General features: G+C 41.7%; 1 long non-coding RNA gene across 1 annotated transcript in view; it reads right to left on the bottom strand.

Moving 5' to 3' along the window:
- LOC140911779 (uncharacterized) overlaps window positions 1–24,537 on the bottom strand; it is a 34,953-nt gene that overhangs the window by 2,626 nt on the left and 7,790 nt on the right. The window contains exon 2 of the long non-coding RNA XR_012159121.2: window positions 24,341–24,423. This is a non-coding gene — a long non-coding RNA (uncharacterized LOC140911779). The remainder of the gene's footprint in view (window positions 1–24,340; window positions 24,424–24,537) is intronic.

Below are 24,537 nucleotides of genomic sequence, written 5' to 3'. Positions count from 1 at the left end.
AGCCAGCAGCTGGGAGAGGTTTCCAGAGATGGGTTTGATCTGGCCCTAGGAGCGGCCCCTGCAGCGGAAGAGGAAGTCCCATCCCTCCCCAGCCCAGCCGAGATTAGCATCTGGAATTGGGCATATGGTAAGAGGTCCTAGACCACCTCCTCTCCTACACTAGCCAGATTTCACAGGGGAGATCAGATTTCATGGTCATGAATTTGGTAAAGCCCTACTTATGTTGAGAGAGATCTCGCTTTAATGCCTAATATATATGTCAGTATTGATTGTCCTTTGTCCTGTATTTCAGCATTAAATATGCTAAGGAACAGACAATGGATAATTATTTTTGTACCACAAATAGAACATTCTGGGGTACTCTGTAGACTTTGTCCTATATTTGTCCTTTATTTCCTTCAAGTGTAGAAGGCCACTTTCATGGGCAAACAAACAGTTTCTTAAACAGTAAGAGAATGGGGTGGTGAAATTTATATGTTTCAGTCCACATATTTGTCCTAAAAGATGATGAGCATTTACCTACTCGCTTGCTGAATTATTGCTAATATTTATGAAAAGTCACATACATGTGGGGGGTAGAAGGGTACCAGAAGTAGAAGATCTGATCAGTTTCCTTGAATCTTCAGAAGTGGGTGTAAAAGAAAAGCATCATTCTGGCAGTTACAGTTGAATAGATCTGGCTTCAATCCCTGCTAATATAACCGGACTACCCTAGAAAGAGAGTTTCTAAACACATAGAGGAAGAACTATTACTGCTAAGCAGAAGGGGTTGTAAAAGAGCCAAATCTCTGTCCTAAGGAAATGTCTCGTGGTATATTGCAGCTCCCATCTTATGTACCATCTTCATTATTGATCAGGATGGCAGGGTAAACTTGAACACAAATTACATTTGCAGATACACTGAATCAAGGAAGGTTCTAAACATCCATCAGGATAGGCAGAGCAATAATATGAAGGAACCTAGAGGCATTCGCAATCTGGGTAGACAATAACAATGTCTTGGAAAAATGGAAGGGCAAGTTAATAGAGTTGGAAGACTTGTATATTCAACAGAAGAAAAATCTGCAAAACAGTAATGCTGAAAACGACTTGAGGATAATACTGGTCAGCAAATTAGATGTGACTCGTGGTTGAAATATACCAGCAAGGTAAGGTCACAGCAACTTGGGGCTATATAAGCATTGTAATGACAGCATGGAGATGTAATAGTCTCTGTAGAGTCTGGTCTTATCCTATCAACATCTAGGCACTTTAATACCTGGATAACGTCGAGTAACTGAGAGAATGTCAAAGGGGCACCAAAAATGAATGATTATAGGTCATAGAAGGATTCATTTATGGAGTAAAATAAGCTATACACCTTGGTTAGACAGACAAGTGGGGGAGAGGAGGAGGGTATTAAATTACAGACAGCTGAATGAAGAAGGGAGGTAACATGTTTCATAGGTGGACCATAGGGCTATAACTAGGAGTAACTGGATGAATTAGAGAAGAGTCCTTAAACTGAATAAATCTCAGGAAAACTATCTTCACAGTGAGATTTATAAGGCTATGAAATAATCTCGAAGTGGTAGAAGCTTCATCACTTGGCACATACGAAACTAGACTGGATAAAATGGTAGAAAATGCACAATAGACAAAACAGCATGAGCTCAACTTTAATTCTGGGCCAGCTTCATTTGCATTTAAAAATCTGGTGTTTTTTAATTATGTAAAAATGAAAAATAACACTTAGTAAGACAAGTAGGGCTCCCTTGTTTTTAATTAAATACAATTTATTGTACGTAGTGTCCATGCTTCCAGTTGTCAAACCATTGCAGACAACACAAAACTGTGGCTATGTAAGATACATTTGGAGCTTGGGCACATGGACAGGAACAATTAGGATTGTGGGATATGTACATTACTTGGATATTTCTGCTAAAATAGATTAGTAGTGAAATCTTTAAATGACATTTAAACGTGTGAGTATTAACACCCATTCAGATAAATGGGGCAGTTTACACCCCTCTTTAAGTTTTTCAGGCTGCCTGCAGGCTTGTGAAAGGAACAGGCAGTTTCTGATTCACATTTTAAAGCTTCAGAGTGGTAGCCGTGTTAGTCTGTGTCGGCAAAAAGAACAAGGAGAACTTGTGGCACTTCAGAGACTAACATTTATCTGAGCATAAGCTTTCGTGGGCTAAAACCCACTTCATTGGATGCATGCAGTGGAAAATACAGTAGGAAGACGTGTGTGTGTGTGTGTGTATATATATACGCACAGAGAACATAAAAAAATGGGTGTTGCCATACCCACTTTAACGAGTGATCAGTTAAGGTGAGCTGCTATTAGCAGGAGGAAAAAAAAAATTTATAGCGATAATCAGGATGGGCCATTTCCAACAATTGACAAGAAGGTGTGAGGAACAGTAGGGGAAAAAAATAAGCATGGGGAAATAGTTTTAGTTTCTGTAATGACCCATAACCCATCCACTCCCAGTCTTTATTCAAGCCTAATTTAATAGTGTCCAGTTTGCAAATTAATTCCAATTCGGCAGTTCCTCATTGGAGTCTGTTTTTTGTTGTCGTATTGCGACTTTTAAGTCTGTAATTGAGTGACCAGGGAGATTGACGTGTTCTCCGACTGGTTTTTGAATGTTATAATTCTTGATGTCTGATTTGTGTCCATTTGCTCTTTTACGTAGAGACTGTCCGGTTTGGCCAATGTGCATGGCAGAGGGGCATTGCTGGCACATGATGGCGTATATCACATTAGTAGATGTGCAGGTGAACGAGCCTCTGATAGTGTGGCTGATGTGATTAGGCCCTGTGATAGGGTCCCCTGAATAGATATGTGGGCAGAGTTGGCAACGGACTTTGTTGCAAGGATAGGTTCCTGGGTTAGTGGTTCTGTTGTGTGGTATGTGGTTGCTTGTGAGTATTTGCTTCAGGTTGGGGGTCTGTCTGTAAGCAAGGACTGGCCTGTCTCCCAAGATTTGTGAGAGTGATGGGTCATCCTTCAGGATAGGTTGTAGAGCCTTGATGATGCGCTGGAGAGGTTTTAGTTGGGGGCTGAAGGTGATGGCTAGTGGCGTTCTGTTACTTTGTTGGGCCTGTCCTGTAGTAGGTGACTTCTGGGTACTCTTCTGGCTCTGTCAGTCTGTTTCTTCACTTCAGCGGGTGGGTACTGTAATTTTAAGAACGCTTGATAGAGATCTTGTCAGTGTTTGTCTCTGTCTGAGGGGTTGGAGCAAATGCAGTTGTATCTTCGAGCTTGGCTGTAGACAATGGACTGTGTGGTGTGGTCTGGAGGCATGTAAGTAAGTAGAGCGGTCAGTAGGTTTCCAGTATAGGGTGGTGTTTGTGTGACCATTGCTTATTAGCACTGTAGTGTCCAGGAAGTGGATCTCTTGTGTGGACTGGTCCAGGCTGAGGTTGATGGTGGGATGGAAATTGTTGAAATCATGGTGGAATTCCTCAAGGGCTTCTTTTCCATGGGTCCAGATAATGAAGATGTCATCCATATAACGCAAGTAGAGTAGGGGCATTAGGGGACGAGAGTTGAGGAAACGCTGTTCGAAGTCCGCCATAAAAATGTTGGCATACTGTGAGGCCATGCGGGTACCCATAGCAGTGCCGCTGACTTGAAGGTATACATTGTCCCCAATGTGAAATAGTTATGGGTGAGGACAAAGTCACAAAGTTCAGTCACCACGTTGCCGTGACATTATTGGAGATACTGTTCCTTACAGCTTGTAGTCCATCTTTATGTGGAATGTTGGTGTAGAGGGCTTCTACATCCATAGTGGCCAGGATGGTGTTTTCTGGAAGATCACCAATGGATTGTAGCTTCCTCAGGAAGTCAGTGGTGTCTCGAAGATTGCTGGGAGTGTAGGTGCTGAGGAGAGAGTCTACATAGCCAGACAATCCTGTTGTCAGGGTGTCAATGCCTGAGATGATGGGGCGTCCAGGATTTCCAGGTTTATGGATCTTGGGTAGCAGACAGAATACCCCAGGTCGGTATTCTAGGGATGTGTCTGTGCAGATTTGTTCTTATGCGTTTTCAGGGAGTTTCTTGAGCAGATGGTGTAGTTTCTTTTGGTGTAACCCTCAGTGGGATCAGAGGATAATGGCTTGTAGAATGTGGTGTTAGAGAGCTGCCTAGCAGCCTCTTGTTCATATTCCGACCTTTCAGGATCTACAACCTATCCTGAAGGACAATCCCTCACTCTCACAGATCCTGGGAGACAGTCCAGTCCTTGCTTACAGACAGCCCCCCAACCTGAAGCAAATGCTCACCAGCAATCACACAACAAAAACACTAACCCAGAAACCTATCCTTGCAACAAAGGCCGTTGCCAACTCTGCCCACATATCTATTCAGGGGACACCATCGTAGGGCCTAATCACATCAGCCACACTATCAGAGGCTCGTTCACCTGCACATCTACCAATGTGATTTATGCCATCATGTGCCAGCAATGCCCCTCTGCCATGCACATTGGCCAAATCGGACAGTCTCTACGTAAAAGAATAAATGGACACAAATCAGACATCAAGAATTATAACATTCAAAAACCAGTCGGAGAACACGTCAATCTCCCTGGTCACTCGATTAGAGACCTAAAATCGCAATACTACAACAAAAAACCTTCAAAAACAGACTCCAACGAGAAACTGCTGAATTGGAATTAATTTGTAAACTGGACACCATTCAATTAGGCTTGAATAAAGACTGGGAGTGGATGGGTCATTACAGAAAGTAAAACTATTTCCCCATGCTTATTTTTCCCCCTACCGTTACTCACACCTTCTTGTCAACTGTTGGAAATGGCCTATCCTGATTATCACTACAAAAGTTTTTATTTCCTCCTGCTGATAAGGTGAGCTATTAACTGATCACTCCTGTTATAGTGGGTATGGCAACACCCATTTTTTCATGTTCTCTGTGTGTGTGTGTGTGTGTGTGTGTGTATAATTATTTTTATATATACAATTCCTACTGTATTTTTCCACAGCATGCATCCAATGAAGTGGGTTTTAGCCCACGAAAGCTTATGTTCAAATAAATTTGTTAGTCTCTAAGGTGCCACAAGTACTCTTCATTATTTTTAAGCTTGCCTCCACTATCATGGGCCTTGGAAACAGGCTTTTTAAAATACAATTTTAGATTCTGGAGCACAATTCTTCAGCCCCAGGTGACTACACAGGCTTCTTGTACAGCCAAAGAATACAGAGGGCCCTGCCAATAGGAAACAATGTTCTGTTGTGCCCTCCTATGGCTGGACTGTGAGGTCCTATGGGCTGATTGAATGTACTCAAGTTTGTCCTGCTCTTGAGAATGGAGGACAGAGGCAATATTATGCCAAGATGAATGGCAGAAAGTCACAGAATAACTGATACGACAGTTTGACATTGTGCTGAACTGTGCTTGTCATGATGTTGCTCTGATATGATGGTGAAGGCTAACCATATGATTATGCTATCACAACGTTGTCTGGACCTTGCACTTCAATTACTTTATAGCTTCCTGTGACTCCATTTGATATTGACTCTTCAAGAGCTGCTGCTAGTTAACAAGAGGCCATTTGTTACAGTGTCTTACTAATGCATACTACACATTAGAAGCCATTTTGTTCTACTGACCTACATTTCACCCAGGTATCTTTCATGCTCCAGGAAAAAAACAATATATCCAGGGGCTTTCTATCTAGGTAGGTGCAGCCCTTGTGACTGTAGTCTCTGATTTCTGTCCAAGTATTTACACTTAGAAATAATTTTCATGTTATCTGGATTGGTCTACATACAGACAAAACTGTTTCTGCATGTTGACCTGAGGCACAGGGAAAGATAGAGAAATGGCTAACAGTGACATCCCTTACGATGCACTATGGGAAAATAATTAACCATTAATCCTGGAAACACACTAGAGAAACTAGCTCTGATTACAGTCTTGCTTATTTTCATCTTTGTTCATTTTTCCCTGCGAACTCACGTGTCCGTTTTTAGACTAAATTATTGAACATGTAAAACGTGATGCTGCGAATGTATTGCTGTAGATTTTTTAAAATGTGAAAATAAATGCAAAGTGAAAATTAAGTTCAACGCTGTTATCCCCATTTTACAGAAGCAGAGAGATTGTGACTTGCACAAGACCACAGAGAGAGAGAGAGAGAGAGAGAGAGATGGTTTTGGAGGCTGTATTAGGACTTTGAGTCCTTTGCTCATAGTCACAGTCCAGCATGCAGATCAGGGGAGCTAGCAGGATCAAAACAAATTCACCAACTAGTGACTATGGATTTGTTTTTTGTATAACCATGGTACAGATCAGTGCTGTAACCTAGCATAGCAAAATGCTCTGGTTGGCTCAATAATCTTAAATACTAGCTTTCTTGTGGAGAAATTAGTTCCTTGTGTGCCCTTTTAGAAGCTTGTATAGAAGACGAATAGTGCTTTTTTTTTTTTTTTTGCAGACTCTGGTCTCAAATCCAAATAGCCTTATTGTGCAAAGATTAAAAATATTTTTGTTTTAAGCCAAACAAAAAAAACCCTCATAATTGGAACAAAAGTTAGTATTATTCTGCTGGGCAATGAAAGGTCAATTCTTTGGACTGTGAAAAGGAGGCTTTTAAATAACTTGACATGCCAGAGGTTTAAATACCACTCTGTGCTCTTCCGTTTGCTTTTACTTTGTTCACAGAGAAGACCTTTTCCTTTGCGGACCATGCCTACTGGAAACAATTTTGCTGCAAACCACTGAGCGTTTCTTGCTGAACCAATCAAGAAATAGCTGATGGGATTCAAATATGTGCAGTGCAAAGAGAATTCAAAAAATGTTCTGAGAACAATGGGGGGAGAAACCAGCACACTGACACAGCAAAAAGCAATTGTGTTAATGGCAGTGGACGTACAGGCACATTTAAAGGACAACACGACAGTATTCACTCTGCTAATGCAAACAAAGGATTGGCGTGAGGACCCGTGAAAGGTTGCAACTTATTGTATGGCTAGACCTGAAAATCTTCCCAAGCAGGGAAGGTTGAAAGCCCCACATGCGAGGGTTAGGAGCATCCAAAGAGCCCAGCCTTGTACAGGAGGGATGGCCAGAGAGCTGCAGTAGTTTGGGGACCAGTGATGTTCATGGTGCACGTGTATGTGGGAGACTGATGCGTGCCTGGTGGGGGGAGGAGAAAATTGGTGGGTGCATTGGGAAGCCCTGTGAACAGGATGTGGAGGGATATCTAGTGAGTGATAAATAGCTGCGTCTTGGAGAGAGGAAAATACGTGCAAGAAGGAAATTAGTGAATGGGTACATGGGTTACGTGCGTGGGTGTTGGGTTTGGTGAATGCATGGTTGTCTTATGGGTCTTAGTGGCAGCGTATCAGCAAATGGGTCTGGCTAGGTAATAGAGAAAGAGACACATGAGGGTAATGGAAGAAAGGAGAGGCTGCGGGAATAACAAGGGGGTGAGGCAGATAAAAGCAAAGATTGAATGGAAGGAGGAGTTAGCTAGAAGAATCAGGGGGAAGAGGAAGCATCAGTCTATGTCTGATGGTGTGGGGAAGCACAAGTATTTTGGGCCTCTGGTTAGAAAAGGTCTGTTCTTTATCATTTATGTGCTTTGACTTCACGCTCTTTTAAAAAAAAACAGCTGTGTGTGGGGGAAATGAAATAAACATTTTCAAACTGATTATATTTTACATTCCTCTTTTTTCTACATCTGGTTAAGATTAGGATCGTTTTCTCTAAAGTGATGGAAATTTTGTTTACATACATCTATGTTGGGTGATTGTTTTCAGTGCTAATCACAGGACTTATGCTGGGGTTTTTTTTTTATTTATAGTAGAAAATTGCTTCTTCAGCCACAGTGTTTAAAAAGCTGGGAAGAAGTGTGTCATGGACCATTCTTTTCTGCATGTGTTTTACTGTAACTAGATTTTGCTAACTATGCCAAGGCATGCAAATGCTTGTAAGCATATATGCCCTGATGCAAAGCTTATTGAAGTCAGTGGAAATATGACTATTGACTTCAGTGGGGTTTGGATAAGGGCATTAGAACAGTAAAATAAAAAGTTGGCCAATAAGGAATTACATAATTCAGCTAACTTTCCTCTAGGATTTCATTTGCCCATTTTATATAGAATCCTCGCTAGAGAATTCTTTTGGATGGTTCAAATAGCCTATAGAAAGGATCTCATACTCTTAAATTTCTACAGGATTCTAGCATAATAGAACCCTATCACATTTCTGTACAGCCCTGTGGTTTCAATCTCTATTTCACCTTACATGACTTCCTCATACAAGCGTTGTGTATTTGTGATGTCTCCACATTTCAGAAGCTTGGTTTCTCATTAGAAACATATTGCAGTGCAACCAAGTTGAGGAGTCTTGGAGCCATCTCACACTTGCTTGTGGGCAGGGACTGTGGAATGCTGACTATTTTGAGTTTTTAAAACTCCCATGTGATTGGAGAAAAATAAATAACTTCTTATAAACAGCATTGTAGTTTATAATTGCAGCAAAACCACAAAAAAGCCCCATCTGGTTTATATACTGTTGAAGACAACTTTTGTGAGCGTGTCCAGTGCAGAAGGTAGGTAGTTTTTTTCTTTGCTGACCTGGGAACACAGACTTCTATATGTTAGAAGATATTTTTAGCATTTAATGTTTCAAATCTCTTTGGTGCAGGAGACATAAAAGAGGAGGCTTCATTTTTATCTTTTCAGAGCCAGGAGTGAGAAGGTATGGTATCTCCCACAAGTCTGATGACAATTTCTAACATCAAAGGATTAAATGGAGGCCTGACTTCCAAAAGTGCTGAGCACCTGCACTTCGGTTGGAGGCGTATGTGCTCAAAAATATCAGGATCTTTTAGTCATCTTATGTTTTTTTTTTCTTCCTTTCCTGGCTACCTATATAGTTGGCTTTGTACTGTTAAACCGCTGCCATATTTCTCAATGGAGGTGGTTCCTCTTTAGTCATTGAACAAATATTTCCATAGACAGACAGCAGTACAAGAAATGGGTAATAAGGTGAGTCTGCCAATCAGTGTTGTGCGATGCATCCACACATTGGAAGGCGAGCCGGGGAGATGCCAATAGAACATCAACACATCAGAGTCCCCAGCGGACTGATGACAATACTGCCAAGTCCAAGAGCTGAAAATCCGAAGATAAATCAATCTGAACCTAGGAGATCTACTTCCAAACTGAAATGAACAAAGATCCTGCTTGCAGTGCACATGCGTCCGTACAGATACCTATATATACTTTTGCCCCCCAATGCTATTAGTATCCTGTCCTGAAAAGATCAGACAACTGGCAGGACAATAAAGCTGGGCTGGGGATGGCTGAGGCGGCACTCCCTGTTTGCCAATCAGGGACCATTACCCCTGATTCAGTCGCATCACTACCTGCCGCAGAATCACCTGGTCAGTTCCATGATTCTATATGAATCGGCCTACATCCAGTCTTGCCCAGCTCATAAATCCTTTGCTCTAAGTCACTTCTCCAAATCAGTCTTCCTTCGCTCAGTGTGTGTGTTTTTTTTTTTTTTCGTTTGTTTGTTTGTTTGTTTGGTCTATTCCTCATATGTTTTTTGGCACATACCAACACTAATAACAGCTTCTCAAGACATGATGGTATTAAGGGGTGATTGAGAAACCCTTTTGAGATATATCCGTTTTTGTTGTTAATGTAGAGTAGTTGCACAAGGTAAAACATGCTGTTCTGATGGTTACAACAGTGTGTCCTGCACATGGAAACAATCCCAAAGTCAATTTAAGGTGAGTAACTGCTTTTCAGTAAAAACCCAGCCTATGCTCCAAACTCATCCTTGGGGTGCACTGAAAAGCCTATACACCTCAGTATTAGGACTATTTAAGTCCATAATATAACTGAATCTATTTGGGCTGACAGTGAGATTTGAATTCTAGGCTTCATCGCCAAAAGTATAAACCTCTAACCCTTAATGATATGCTTACTTTTGTTAACTGGATGCAGTAATCGTCTCATAAATTTTTTTATGTAGACCAGCCCATAGAGGGGGACAAAAACCTAAAACACCATATTAGTAGAGCCAAAGGAGGAAGCAGCATTTCATATTGATTTGTAGTAAGTGGACTGTTCAAGTTTAACTGAATGGGTCCCCAGCAAGGAGAGGTCTATTTGGGTCCCTATGATGAATGCTAAAAAAGCTGCCTTGGAGAGAGCAGAATAGTAGAGGGTAGAGACAGAGTTGAAAACATAAATTAAAAACAATTATGGAAAACCTTTTTTCCCCTTTTTTGATTGAGGGGAAGGCTAGCAAATCTGTGGGCAGTAGGAGCAGTCCAACTTAAACAGGATGAATTTATCAGAGAAAACAACCATATAGAGACACATGAGCTTCCACCCGGCTCAAGTTCCAGTCCTGTATGCCTTGTTTTACCAGGGACCAGCACCCAGACATTTAGTGGCTGAAAAAGAAACATCCCAGGCAGGCATCTTGGGGACATCACTTCAGGCTACTGGTCAAGCTCCCAGGCTTTGGCTGATGCTGCAGAAGGAGTGAATTAAGGGGCTCCGTCAGACATCATCATAGTTGATTATGTGAGTAACTCCTAAATGCATTTTAACAGACAGCTGGGGTTTGCACAGCCAGCTAATGTGTATTTCAGTGGGCTGGCCATTCATGAACGCACAGTTGGCCAAACAATATAGAAAGAGGAAGGAGCAAATTTGTGCCAAAGAAGTAATGAACCACAAAAAATAAGAATTTCATTCTCTGCTAGGGTTAGCGTACAAAATGCCATTAAAGTGAGTAGAGACCACTTACTCCACCAGAGAATTTGGCCCCCACGTTTTAGTTCAGAATCCACATAGAAATGCTTCTGGGTGTCTAACTGGCTGACAACTCTGGCTTGCTCCCACGATCAGAAAACATGCAGCTGCTGGAGTAAAAGTGTTGTCTATATGGTGAAATCTCTGATGTGAAATTACTTGTTCTCACTACAGAGGAGTGTTCAGTGGGAGGCCTGGAGGTGGAGTTATGATGGAGGGGTCTTGTCCTGTTGCTGGGAAGGGAAAGAAGGATGCTTCCATTAGGAGGTGTGAGAGAGGTATAGAGGTACTGAAAACAACAGGTGCGCAACACAGAGGGCCCGAGTCCTACGGGTTAATGCTGCTCCTGAATCGGCCAGAGTGAGGGAGGGCATTCGAGAGCAACATGAGGCTTTCTTCCTCTTCCTCCCCGCCCCCAACAAGGAGCGCAGTGTGCTGCCTTTACAGTGCATCCAGCCCCCAGTGGCCCTGGAACAAGCAGCACGTTCAGAGTTCAAACTTGGACCACCCCATATGTAGCATCAGTTGCGCATTTTAAATATTCAGTTTCTCCCTCCTTCTTTTGGTGTCCATAATTAGTTGCATTTTATTTCCTAGTAAAGCATTTAACACAAAAACTAAGCAGCAAGTTACACATTAATTGCATTGTTGGGAAGTTGCCATAGTGCTGTTTTTCAGTAGGACACTTGGAAACAGATTTGGGGCTCAATGCGATATCTCCGAAGTATTTGCAAAACAAGTACCAGTCAAGAGATTGGTGTGTAAAAATATACAATGGAATTCAGTTTTGGAGATACTTCAACTGCCTGGATTTAAAAAAAATTAATTACGTTCCAAAAGCCATTTCATGTTAGTGCTGATGCATTTGTCCCCGGTATAGCCTGCACAGTGATCATAGCGTTGTAAGGATTAGACTGGAAGAAACGTATTTGTTTTTTTAATGAGTGTCACTTGACTTTAGGTAAGAATATTAAACTTTTGTGATAACCTGACTGACGTATTCTAGCGCTGAAATGTCCAGGGGGACTTGCTCTGTTGTTGCATGATAGACATGTTGCTTGTGTGCCCATTTCTGATTTGGGAAGTTCACCGTGGTTTTGGCACTAGATTAGAAAAAGTGACCATACAGCCAGGTTTGCCCAAATCATTCCTGATGGACAATTTTGTATACTTTTATGAAAATTATTTAATGCTTGTAAAAATTACATTATATAGTGGCACGTTCCTGAAAATGTACTTGCAATGTTTTCTTTGATGAAAAATAACACAGGCTACAGCCAGTGTAGATCTCATTTGTTGTTTCTTTATTATAGCTCTGAATATGAGAGGGAAGTGCAGTTCACAGCCAGGTTTCTGGTGTCTACCTTTGTGGTCGATGGATATTATTCTTTGCTATGTCTTTTTACTTGGAAGGTGCTTGGATACTAGTGATGAAAGCCACTATGGGAACCTAGATAGCAGTTGAATGGATAGACTTAATCTGGTCAAGATATCCTGGGTCGAGTGGCTCCACAGACAGAATGCCTCAAAAAAGCTGCCTCTTTAGTGCCCAGCCAGAGTCCAAATGATAACCTTATAGGCTTGGGCACCTGAATGGAAGTCGAGACCACTTGGGGGCCTAGTCGTGTGTGATGGGTTCAGTCACAGAAACCCCCTTAGGACTGTCACCTGATGTGCTTAGACTACCTCTGAGCTCGCTTTCTCTGCCAGTTTGGGCCTCCAGAACCCTGCCTTATTGAGCCAGACATGCCAGTCTGCTCCACCACAGACCCAGGGTCTGAACCACATCCCCAAAGCTGCAGACTTAACTGAAAACAGCTTAAGAAGTGCTCCTGTCTCCAGCATCCAAACACCCAACTCCTAATGGGATTCAAATCCCAAGTAAATCTGTTTTACTCTGTATAAAGCTTATACAGGGTAAACTCATAAATTGTCTGCCCTCTATATCTATAAATTTGATAGAGAGAGACGGACAGCTGTTTGCTCCTCCCAGGTATTAATTTATTTACTCTGGGTTAATTAATGAGCAAAAGTGATTTTATTAAATGTAAAAAGTAGGATTTAAGTGGTTCCAAGTAATAACAGACAGAACAAAGTAAGTTACCAAGCAAAATAAAACTAAACACGCAAGTCTAAGTCTAATTCATTAAGAAACTGATTACAGATGAAATTTCACCCCCAGAGATGTTCCAATAAGCTTCTTTCACAGACTGGACTCCTTCCTAGCCTGGGTCTGCAATCACTCACACCCCTGTAATTACTGTCCTTTGTTCTAGTTTCTTTCAGGCATCTCTTGGGGGTGGAGAGGCCATCTCTTGAGCCAGCTGAAGACAAAATGGAGTGGCTTCCAGGGCCTTTTATATTCTCTCTGGTGGGTGAAAACCCCTTTGCTCTTCTGTGCAAAGTCACAGCGACAAGATGGAGTTTGTAGCCACCTGGGCAAGTCACATGTCCATGAATGATTCGGCAGGCCAACGCCATTGTTTACATGTTAGTTTGAACGTTCCCAGGAAAGCTCAGATGTGGATTGGCATCTCCAAAAGTCCATTGTCAGTTAAGTGTGTGTTAATAGGACTATTCTCAGAAAGTGCCCATTCTCAAGAAGCTGACCAAATGCTTCACTGAGGCTACTTAGATTCAAACAAATGGAGATACAAGGACATAGCCCACATTCGTAACTTCAAATACAAAAATGATGCACACATACAGACAGCATAATCATAACCAGCAAACTACAACCTTTCTATAGACACCCCACTTGGCCTCCTCTGTACAAGATCTGGTGCAACCATTGGACCCTGATTGCAACAATGATCTATATGGTCACAGTTCATGTCAATAACGTCACATTGTGAACAAAGAAGGTTCTCTACCTCAACCTCCTCGAGAAAAAGATATGAGATTGGCATTATGGGCAATTTACAGATATAATTGAAAAACGTCACATTGTTCTATAGTCAGAACCTATTAGTGGCAGAATTTAAAAACAAACAAAAAATCCCCACTACATAGAATATACACAAAGAGAAGGAAGAATTTAGAATTAACATGTTTGCATCTTTTCAACCCAAAGAGCCAGTCAAATTTCAGGGTCCTGGGGATGTTCCAGTTGGAAGTATAATTGATGGAGGCTGCTATTCTTTGATGCACTCTTGTTTGTTTACAAGGAATGTACAGAGTTCTGCTTCTCTGAATCTACGAGGAACTCGGAATAAAAGGAGTGATTTTTTTTTTTGTTTGTTTAGCTTACTGCCCCTACACTCTTCAGGCAACAGACCCAAAAGCCATCTCTAGCTTATTTGTCCAATTCATACTGTACTCAGAGTCTACTGTTTGGCTTTTTTGCCTCTGTCCTCTCTCTGTTCTTGTCTGTTCTCACTGTCTTTGTGTTTTCTCACATCCACACACACCTGGTTACAATACCCAGTAGATCACACATACACACCTGGCGCTAGTTTCTTCCAACTATTTTAAGAGAAGGGCACGTTCACACATCAGTTAGAACAAAGTTTTAACTCAAGGTTTTACCCAGCTCGGAACAATATACATCAGTGAGATTGGAAATATAGACAACTATAATATGTAGAGAAATTTGGAGACGAGTATCTGAGAATGCGTCATCATCATCACGTTGCACACCTCATTCTAAATAATAAGCTTGCTTGACTCCCACTGAAGTCACTTGGCGTTGAGGGCTCACAATACCTAATGGAACTGGGCCCTATTTGCGTCCGGGTTGTGTCTAGGAGGTAAATACATGTAGCAACATTCTCACTTTTACTTTACAGGTACTCTACAATCAGTGATGACAGGACAATGGGAAAGGAGGTCTCTAGTACCAGATGCAATAAGACACTACATTTGCAAGCTAGGTGTTCTGCTTTAGTCTTTCCCTTTCCTGCACAATGTGAAAGTGAGGCTGCATGAGATACAGTCAGGTACTCCAGGTAGAGCAATACAGTGTACTGTACTGCTTATCTGAAGGTCATAAGGCTGCCTGGACAATCCCTGCTGAATAAGACAGGTGCTTAAAGGTCAAAAAATAAAATCAAGAATGCAGCAGAGTGTATTTACCATCTCACTCCAGAGATGCACACAGGACCCAGTCCTGCTTAGGAGAAGGTCCCCAGTTCCCATTGACCTCAGTGGGAGTAGAAGGAGCTTAGCACTTTGCAGGGACAAGCTGATAATCAGAACAATATCTGTCTATCACACCATACTATTCCATTGCCACTACTCATTATTATTTGTATTGCAGCAGTGCCTGGAAGCCCTAGCCCTGTTGTGCTAGGCACTGTACAGACAGCTAACAAAGAGACACTCAGCCCCAAACAGCTTACAGTCACAGTGCAGAACAAGGGCCTGCCTAAATGGACAGGGGGAACACAAGGTAAGAGTGAGCCCAATATTCCATTTTCAGCTCCTGTTACTTACCTCCACACACACAAAGAAGATGCTTAAATTCTTCTCTTTCATAGATATGGAAACACATGTATAATATCTATGAGAGCCGGTTGCCTGCGTTTGCAGGGGCTAGCCTTGATGACCTTTCCAGTGCTATGTCCTATGTTCCTTTCTTGGTGGCTTTCCTAAGAAGACTCCCTTTTTACTCAATCTTTCTAAACCATGCCCTAGAGCTCAGACTTCTCCAGCTCTGCTTTCACCTGAGATCAGGATTTTTTTTTAATGACCATTTGAAATCTCAGAAAGGAAAAAGACCTAGGCATCATTTGAATTACTTCAGAAATACACCAGTGAAACTGATATCAGAATCTGACTCTTTAACTTCAGTGGAGTAATATTCCAAATTACACTGGTGAAAGTGAGATCAGAATTGGACCGTAACATTCAAACACAGTAACAGTCAGGTTAAATACCTATTTATTTGTTTTAGCTCCTTGGCTATGTAGGATCATAATCAATATACAAAAGGACTTCAGGTTTTTCTACATGCAAAGTTGCACCAAGTGTGATTTTAAAATCAATCTCGTAAAACTGGTGCAAAAGGCTGTGTGGGCACCCATAAATACATATATGCCTGGCTTAAAGTGGTTTAGCTGAAATTGATTAGGAACAGGTTTACACTAAGATGTAATATTCATAAGTACAAGTCACTCTTAAAATTAAAATGATTATATAGGGTTTAACTACATTGGTTTAAAAAGAGATTTAAATTAAACCGGTGCAACTTCTATGTGTAGATAAGCCCCATTCATGCTTGCGTCCATCCACTCCCCTACAATTAGAAAAGAAAGGATATGTTTTCAAACCAACGATACAAGCACAAAGTATCAGTGAATTAGGCTTTGGAATGACTAGGCTAGCTACTATATCGTTCACATTAATCATTCATGTTTAACATTTCACCAGTTGGAACGCACGGTATAATCTCTTATGATGTATCAGTCTGTCCTTCACGTATTTCAGGGAGTTCAGAGTTGCACTGCTACTTGCTCGTTAAGGAATAACTATATCGTATTGAATCACAAACTTGGCTTTGTGGTGGATTCTAGCAGAGCTATTTTTAGCTCAGTAATATCACCGTTTTAAAAAGTCATCTACTCTGGAATGAGAGAGTTCAGGGAGGCAAACTGAGAATGTCAGGTCCTAGCTCTGAACACTCAGGTGAGGTCTTGACACTCTTTGATCGAGTAACAGTCACCTTGCAAACTGTAAGCCTCATTGTGGCACACTTAATTTCAGTGGGAGCCATGCGTGTGCATCTGAAGGCAGAATGGGACTGTTTTCTTCAGCTGGCTAACGTGAAAATGTCCTTGCAAAAATGGTAGGACTCCATGCTTGTGTCTTTTTAAAGCTGATTGTGCATTCTGGGTGTTCCTATCAATGCAGTCAGTAAAACAGGGAGCACTTACAGGGAAAATCTGCCTGCCCTGGTATCCGACTCCAGGTGTTTCAGCAGGAAGCTGTGGAAAACTGGAACAACCCGAGCTCCTGATATTCTAAGAACGAAGGGCTCACTCCCATGTGGTGCTGAGCACCTCTGTCATTCTGCTGAGCTCCATCAGCCTCCACTGAAGTTGAGAATGTGTAGCACCTCACAGGAATGATCCGTCAGTCCTCTGCTACAACTGCCAGGTATTCAGTGCAGCTTGGGCACCTCCCACTACTGCTGAGTTGGTAACTCCTTGTGGGATGTGGGCTATGCATTCTTGGACTGTAGGGTAGCTTCCACACGTGAAAGATGGATGTGCTACATTGAGGGCTGCAAATGGCACATGGGACTGGAAGGAAGGTACATTTATTTTAACCTTTTTTTTTTTTTAAGTAGGGGACTAGCTCAGGTTCCCCAAAAGCTGAGCTTCCCCTGCTTCTCAGGTCTCTGTTCTACTGTTTCAGATCTGGCTGGTTTAAACTGTAACCTTCTGGTTTTCTTGAACACAAAGGGAAGTTTTTCAGAACATATTTTAGTTATTGTCTATTTCAGTTTCTAGACATAAGTACTAGAAACTCCATCCTAAGCTCTGACCAAACTGACAACCATAATGTTAAAAAACTGTATAATGGTCACTTAAATCCACTATCAGCTGTCCATACAATCATAATCCATTCCAGTCCCACAAATTAATTATACTCTGTTAACAGCTAACTCCATCCAACCTTCTGCCCAGCCCTCTCTCAAATGCCAGATTTAAAAGATTAACTTTGCCGCGGGTCTGAAAGGCTGAAAAAGATCTGAGGAGTTGTGGCCACGGGGATGAAACACATCTGAGAGTCAAGACTCTTCCCCCCCTGCTTCTCCTCTTCTATGCAGAGGATGCACCAGTTCGAGTGCTTCTGCCAATGATAAAACAACCCAGACCATTTAGCACTTTAAAGGCCTTGAAGTCTCCCCAGAAGCCCACAAGCAGCCAAAGCAGCTGTCTGAGGATCAAAGTAATGTGCTCCCAACATAAAGCTCCATTTAATAAGTGGCCTGCTGGATTCCAAACTAACTTCAGCTTCGGAAAGGTCTCAAGATATAGTCCCAAGAAGAGTAGATGGTAGGAGTCTGATTTTGAGGAGAATGGGATAGGTCTCAGAACAAGGAGCATAGTCTAAAGTTGAGGTGGGGGAGGTCTAGGTTGGATATTAGGAAACACTTATTTCACTAGGAGGGTGGTGAAGCACTGGAATGGGTTACCTAGGGAAGTGGTGGAATCTCCATCCTTAGAGGTTTTTAAGGCCCAGTTTGACAAAGCCCTGGCTGGGATGATTTAGTTGGGGTTGGTCCTGCTTTGAGCAGGGGGTTGGACTAGATGACCTCCTGAGGTCCCTTCCAACCCTGATATTCTATGATTCTAAGTATAGCCAGGTCTGCATCTGAAGCAATATGAATACACATATGCAAGATCTTTAGGGGTAGGGACTGTCTTACTCCATATTCTGAACAGTGCAGAGCACGTTGTTCCCACTCAGTAAATAACAGAAAGTGCTAAGAAAAATATGTATGTATATTTTATAGCTGCAGTGAGTATGTGTTTGGATAAAATTATGTGTGCTCACACTATGTTCTACATACAGTACAGTATTACTTAGATCCAAGAGACTGTATAGATTTTCTGTATGCTCTGTGCATGCAAGTGGTGTTAGAGAACTCCATGGAGGTACAACATGGATGAATTTGGTTCATGGTGTTTTTTCTAGTTGTCTAAGGGCCTTTTTGCATCGACCAAAATTATCTTCAGTAAGGGTGGATTCAGAAAAAAGTAGTTGATTTTTTTTTTCATGAAAAGTATGAATTCCTATAATTTTTTTAAATGCTGAATCTTTTTTCACTAAACCAACGTACATACATACGTGTGTGTGTGTGTGTTTTCAGGGCTCAAAACTGGATGCCAGCATAACAACTGAGTTAGAGATGCTGGGTTTTCAGGTCTTTGTATGATGATATGCTGCCAGTCATGGAAATATTTCATAAACTCCCCATCTACGGTGTGGTTGAAAATGTGTCAGTAATAACCAATATTCAGTGCAGGTGCTACGAGCAAGGGTTACCGGGGGCAGTTTTTAGGACTTTGCATGGTAATGCAGGCTCCTCTGCTAAGCCACTCTTCTCTGCAGCTAATACAAGGTGCCCCTAGTGCAGGTGTAGCACCTTGTGTTAGAGGCAGAGTAACTAGTGCTGACTCAGGATAGTGGGAGGATCTTACTAGCTTGTGAGGAGTTGAGAGGTGCTGGAGGATCAAGCTGGACCAAAGGGATCTACAGAACTAGATCAGAAGAGGCCCAAGGAACTCCCACACATGGGGAGAAAGCTTTAAGCTGATGTCAAACTCCAGGAAGGGGACAAGTTTGGACTATATGCAGTGTGAGTATACCCTGCCTGCTTACTCAGGGTTCGAGGACAGTTTCTCTGACTACTGTGGAGGGGATCCTTCCCCCTTTATAACTGTGGTTGTTTTTTTTTTTAAAGACTCAGAATCACTGTGTACTCTGCAGATTTGCCACACCTCCCTTGTGATGGGTTGATGTAAAATTAATCGCAGTTGTGGGATGAAGAATTTTGCCACTTGGTTCCAATAAAACATTTTTAGAATTGCACTGACAATTGTTTGTTGGTGATCGCACTTATTTAAACAGTCCCATGGCTAAAGAACGTTGGCTTTTGTCAATGGGCTTTTGTGTCTTGCATGCACTACTCAGAATAAGTGGCTGCAGTTTAAATGCCAAACAGAAATTCAGCTGGCTTTCCAGATAACACAAATAAAAGGAAGGAAAGCTTTGTTGACTAAACGCAATATGCATATGGGGTCTTTTGGCTCGCACATTGGTTTGAAATAGCTTTACAGAGACCTATGCATTATAAGAGGAGAAAAAAGTTCTGTGTCATAAAGAGTAATGTGTGTACATTGCTGATGCTTGAGAGAGACGGCCTTGAACAGTGCTTGATTTAGAGGAAACTGTAGTGTGGTGATTTCACTGTTTGCCTGCCCAACCCAGTGAAAACAATATCATAAGTCCAAATGGACAAAGGCCACTGAATTCTCCTCTCATTCTAGTGTCATTGGACAATCTGCTGTCAGTAGAGTTGCTCTGGGTTTATGCTAGCATAACTGAGAGCAAAAATTTGGCCCAGTGTGTTTGATGACAGAATCTAGGTGCCCCTTTCGTTATTACCCTAAACCAAAAGACTAATTACAGGTTCACAGCAGGATTTCTAGGGAGCTTTTCCTAGTACAGTAACAAAAGTCATTTTCTCCACAAAATGTAGGGAAGGAAGAATACTATTAAATCAGTCCCCCACTAGCTTTCCCCTTGCAGTCACTGTGCTGCTTACTTCGTCAAATGTAATTAATTATTATTGTTCATCGTGCCTGGAGAAGGGGGTTTAGACACACAAGGTGGCGAGGATGACCAGGTGTTGAGGGAAGTAAAGTAAGATAACTGTGAAATGAGCATATTTGGTACAGGAAGCAGTTGCAGCATCTGCTTTTACACCCATGTAATTTCAGTGGAGCTACTTCTTATTAACAGTAGTGTATGTAAGAGCAGAGTGGGTCCTTGGATGTTGTTTAGTTGCTTTCCTAGTTTGGATACAGTACACAAGCCATAAAAATGGGTGTTCTAGTGTCAACAACAACCAACTGGATCAGAGTATCCTAACTGTAGGTTAGCATTGACGGTCCAATATCAATACAGTTAGGGTTGTTTTTCCCTTGACACAATTTACAGCCCAGGATCTGTCACTGAGAAAAGCATATGAACCCTAGAATAAAGGCAGGCTACCCTGTGACAAAGGTGCAATGAAACATGCTCCAACTGCATAACACGCCATGGAGGGGCCACTGAAGCTGTTGTTAAATACCAGCCAGCTGATGGTAATGAACCGCTCTATAGGCAGCTGTAATTATCTGGGGAATCAGCAGAGAGAAAAATTGTCTTTCTGAGCCACTGAACTAGAAAATAGGCTTTTTATAGGATCATCATAATCTCTGGCTAACAACAACATGAAGACTGTAGTTCTAAGAAAACTATGGCAGGGCAGGTCAATTATGTATAATTTATTCATAATTCTCTCATCTTCCATTTCCCTTCTTACATCCTTACTCACAACAAACTTGTGTTCAGTGAGCTCTGATTGGAGAGGCAGCCATGACGAAGGAGGTGGTCAAGCTTCTGCTAGGCAGTATTAGATGCTCTGGAAGGATGTGATAAGAATGACAAAGCTAGGATAAACTGCCTTCCACATCACCACCATGGCTATTGGTTGTCACCACTGTAAGTAAGATGGAAGTTGTCCAAATTTTAGAATCTTTTTTTAAATGAAAAAAAAAAATCAAGATGTAAACAAAAGAGGCAGATTCTGCTCCCCATCACCACAGCAGAAATCTGGATTTAAAAATGCCAGTCATTCCACTCACTTGTACCAATCTTATGCTGGTGTAACACTACTGACTTCCAGGGAGTGACAGCTAATTTACATTGCTATGAGAGAAGAAACTGGTCCAGTGCGGTAATTCTTTAGTGTGACTCAGAGCAGAATTTACTGCTGCAAAACTTGTGCATAATGTTGACAGTTTAAAGGTTTGATCTCTCTCTTTTTTTTAACAAATCAGGATGCCTTTTTAAAAAAAGTTTAGATATTTGCACTTGGTTGTTTCCCCTGAAAATTATAGTGTATTGAAGCTATTTAGTGATTATTATTTTTACGGCACCCAAAAGTATGCTAGGTACTTTACAGTACAGCTAACAAAATACGAAGTGTAACTGTCATCTTCGGAGAGATCAGGCCCTTTCTGTTTTTAGAGTAACAGCCGTGTTAGTCTGTATTCGCAAAAAGAAGAGGAGTACTTGTGGCACCTTAGAGACTAACCAATTTATTTGAGCATAAGCTTTCGTGGGCTCATGAAAGCTTATGCTCAAATAAATTGGTTAGTCTCTAAGGTGCCACAAGTACTCCTTTTCTTTCTGTTTTAATTATTTTTGTAAAACTATCTTTTTATTAAGACTTTGTTGTAATGGTGAGAAGGGGTGGTCGAGGCCCTGGATTCCATTCCCAGATGTGCCATGGATTTCCTGTGCAATTTGGCCAAATCGCTTAATCTGGGTCAGTTTGATATTTGTTAAATGGGAAGAATAATATACCCTTTCTCCTATGCTTTGTTGCCTATTTAGATAGTCTCTGGTCTGAAGAGCTTACAATCTCTCATTGTGTGTTTGTACAGTGCCTGTCACTGTGGGGCCCTGATGTAAGTTGATACCTCTAAGGATATGTCTACATTGCAAAAATAAACCCGTGGCAGAGAGTCTCGAAACCTGGGTCTACATACTTGAGCTCCTGGGGTCGCATTACAGTGCTAAAAATAGCCATGTAGACATTCCTTCTCAGTCTACACAGCAATTTTCAGCACCATAGCACATACCTGAGTCTGTAGAGCCAGGCTCTGAGACTTGCTGCCGCAATGTGCTGCTTTTTTTTTTTCTTCCCTGTCGTGTTTTGAGTTCTTTGTGTTTTTGTTTTGCAGTGTAGACATACCGCAAGTGCTACTGTAAGCACTTAGGATGCGACTCTGCAGAGTCTCATTCATGTGTAAGAAAATCTCAAGGGGACTGTTTGTGAGAATAAGGACTATTATGTTGAGTTGAGCTCAGCAGGATCTTCCGGAGTAATTGTCCTGGGGCAAAGACTCTGCCTTACTTTGTTTGGTGCGGTACAACAGAACTTAGGGTTGACGCTAAACAAATAATACATTAGTCTTCAGCAACCATTGGTGACAAAAGGAAATGTAAATGCCAGTTCCACATAACAGAAATGTCATTTTTGAAAAGCATCATTGACTTTGTTAGGGGGCTTATTCCTTCACCCACTTACTTGCCTGGTCCTTCTCGCCTGAACAGAGAGCAACAATACCCGAAGTCCAAAGGTGCAAACAATTCGATGTTTATTGGGGTGAACTTCCAGCAAACATGATTCCAGTTTCCTTCCTTAGTATCCTCCTTCCCAGCTCTGACACCACAGAGCCTTACACCTGTGTCCCTGTTCCCATTCCTGCCCTTAGCAAAACATGATTCCAATCTCCTTACCCCCATTCCCTGTTCCCATTTCCCCCTTTAACAAAACATGATTCCAGTTTCCTTACCCCATTCCCTGTTCCCATTTCCCCCTTTAGCAAAACATGATTCCAATTTCCCCACCCCCATTCCCTGTTCCCATCTCCCCCACCCACACACCCACCCCCTCACTTCCTGATTGACTGCGGACTATATAGTAAAACTTGAGTTCTGCTTAGCTATACCTTAACCAATCATTTTCCTGAAATTTAACTGACCAATCCTAACATGATTATGTAACCAATTATATCCCACCACCTTAATTAGTTTACACTCAGCAAAATTAATTATACAGCAGACAGGAACAATCACAGAACCAGACAGAGATTATACAGACAAACAATAGCAAAGTGGGAACTATAATGACAAAACAATACAGAAGTGAGGATTTCACATCCCAGCTATTGATAAGTGAGTTCTTGCCAGACAGGATGCTATCAAACTAAGTTTCCTTTTATATTTTCTAGGCACTTCCCTTTCTCTGGAGGTGACAGGCATTATCAGGACAGGATTGTATTCCGAACAGTCCAATAGCACCTTATTTCAATGTGACTAGTTTGGGATGTGAGGATGTGACCATTCGCTTCCCAGTTTATGGCTGCCTCTGCTGCTTAGCCAAAGGCCTTAGCCTAAGCACAGGGCCTCGGACTGTCACAGTAAGAGAAGGCCCTTACACCGGCAGACAATGATTTTGATTCTTTCTTTTGTACCTCTATAACTAGCCAAGTGATAAGAATACACCTAAATTCTTAGAGTATAGGCCTTTACAGACAGGCCTGAATATCTATATCCTAACAGACTTCCTTGTTAAGAATTGATTTTGTGATATCAAAGATAGCAACCTGACTCTTTGCTAGACTGAACTACATAAAACGTAATCCTTAAGATTGCTAGTGTGTTTACCATAAATAACATGACATTCTGTCACTTTTTTTCTGCAAACCTACATGATTTTAGAAACGCTAAAAGTTATGTTGCTACAAGAATATAAGAAAGAGTTACAAATATTGTTTTGTATAACTATTAAATGAAAGGTAACGATACAGGTACAAAATTAAGTTTTCTGTACCAAAAAACCCAAATCAAAACAACAATGCTTGGAATGCTTGACCCATTTCATAGGATATTGAAGTCATCCAGGCAGATCCAGGGCAGGGCTGCTATTACTTGTAAAGCTTCATAGATACCTGGGTCACTTCCTGTAGACAAGATGACGATCCCGGCCCCAAGGAACTTACCATGGAAGACCCCATCTCTGCAACAGGAAGGATCCACTATGGTCTGCCCCTGTGCCTGTCCCCCTCTCTTCAATGGAACTCTGCATAGACACACGATCTACTCAAGAGATACGAAAAAGGATCTGCGCCTAAATTAAACTTAACACAGCCAAGGAGAACCATAAATAAAAGGAGCAGGAAAGGAGCAATAAAGGTCTCCCTCCACAAAAAAAGGTTTGTTTTGGCTGAATAACCTCTCCCCACTCCTTTACCTGTAGTTGTCCGTTTGGAAGGGCTGATTGGAGGAGATTGATGGGATCATTCTCCTGGGCTGAGGATCACCATTTCCTTCCCCCTGAAAAATATTGGGGAGGGAGAGAGAGATGTGAACTGCTTTTCCCCAAAGTGGAGGTGGTGGTGAGAGTAGCTGGAAAAGGAAAGGCACAGATGGGAGGGAGGAGGACAGGGG

Source organism: Lepidochelys kempii, chromosome 5 (genome assembly GCF_965140285.1).
Source record: "Lepidochelys kempii isolate rLepKem1 chromosome 5, rLepKem1.hap1, whole genome shotgun sequence".
NCBI classification, from domain to species: Eukaryota; Metazoa; Chordata; order Testudines; family Cheloniidae; genus Lepidochelys; species Lepidochelys kempii.
Note: the sequence above shows the minus strand (reverse complement) of the source record. Positions and strands in the feature narration are given on the sequence as shown.